Below are 1,760 nucleotides of genomic sequence, written 5' to 3' on the forward strand. Positions count from 1 at the left end.
GGCATTGGTATTTTGGGTATATATGTTTAATTCTCATTAACATCAGAAAAAAATTCATAGACATTTATACTTCTGATTCTCCAGAAGTGGTTTAATATGAAAAAGTAAGATATTTAAAAACCTATAGAAATCCTTAATTGTAAAATGACTAAATGAACAGAGATCTGGCTAACTCCAGAGACAGTGAACAACAAATGGGTGGAACACCCTAACTAAACCTTTCCTTATATGCAGTTTTCTTGGTTGCTCTGATCTATTCTGCTGCTGGCATAATTTACACACTGATTTTTATCCATCATGCATTTGTTCTGCCCTGACTCAAGCAGTGGTGTCATCCATGAGGAGATTGGGCAGGCCACCCTTTTCTGTACCAGGGGAATTTTTGTGGGAGCTGCCTGTCAACTTCAAACTAAATTGTAGCAATGAGCTCATTTCCCAGAACCCTCTCAAGTCTCCTCCTGACTTCAGTCATTTTACAATAAAACACACACACACACACAGGACAGTCTCCCATGCTTTTAATCAGCCTGTTTGGGGCTCCAGTAATAATAATAACATAGAATAAACTTTGTGCAAGAACAGAGAGCATTTACCTTCTTTCCTACTTTTCTGAACATTGATCTTTATTCATCACCTGCATTCAGAGAAGAGCAGGGTGGATACAAGGCAACAAAAGAAGATGTTTCAGGGATTAGGATAGTCTCCTCAACTGACACTGATCAAGAGTCACTAGGAGAATGAAAAGTGAAAGACCCAGTGGGGAGGGACAAGACTGTGGCCAAGATTAGTATATTGTCATAGAAACAGCTGGTGGTCTGCTAAAAAGCACTGCTAGAGTCTAACTTCCCTTCCCCTTAGTAACATGAGAGGGAGGGAGGGCAGGGAGGAGGGAGGGAGGAGGAGGGAGGAGGGGAGGAGGGAGGAGGGAGGGAGGAGGGAGGGAGGGAGGGAGAGCTCCTGATGCTTGCATTCCGTAGCAAACTGTTTCTCTAGTGCTGAAACCTTCTGGAAAGTGAGGTAGTGCCTGAGAAACAGAGCATAGGGCTCCGGAGATGAGAAAACATAATCAGAGCTAAGAGGAAATTCTTGGTCAGTTTCAAGATCCATACACAAAGGAAAGTTCTAGAAAACTAGATGCTGAATATAGAAATTACGGCAAACCCATGTCTGTCACAAATTCTCAGAAAAAGGGATAATGTGTTAGAGAATGATTGCAACAATGGGCTTTCCAGGGCAGAGCCTTCTCAGGGATCCCCGATATCTCTGTGCAGAATCATTCCTGCTATTAGACAGATATATTATTCAGTGTTTCCTGTTGATTAAGCCTTTTAATATATTTCTGGGGGAAAGTTTTGTTTTTATGTGTGTGTGCTAAGATCAAATATTTCTTGGTCTGTGAAAAGCAAAGAACAAGAACAAGAAGGGAGCAACTCTGGACACTGTTAGATGAAATTAATCTCCTTGGAGGAATTGATCACAGATTGATAATAAGGATGACTGTCCTACCCGTGTTACTGATTTTTTCTGTCTTCACTAATTGTGTGTCTGGCTATTGATTCAGTGTGACATTTTAGCCAAGAACCTGATAATCTCCGCTTTTTGCTTTTGTATTAAATGAAGATCAACTTCCAGTCTCTCCTACTGTCTCTTTGCCTAACACAAAAACAGATATTTTTCTGGTCAAATATTTTCTTTCATTTTTGACAGAATTACAATGTTGCATATAATACTTAGAGCTAATAAGAGATAGAGCTATATGC

Source organism: Cricetulus griseus, chromosome 4 (assembly GCF_003668045.3).
Source record: "Cricetulus griseus strain 17A/GY chromosome 4, alternate assembly CriGri-PICRH-1.0, whole genome shotgun sequence".
NCBI lineage: Eukaryota > Metazoa > Chordata > Mammalia > Rodentia > Cricetidae > Cricetulus > Cricetulus griseus.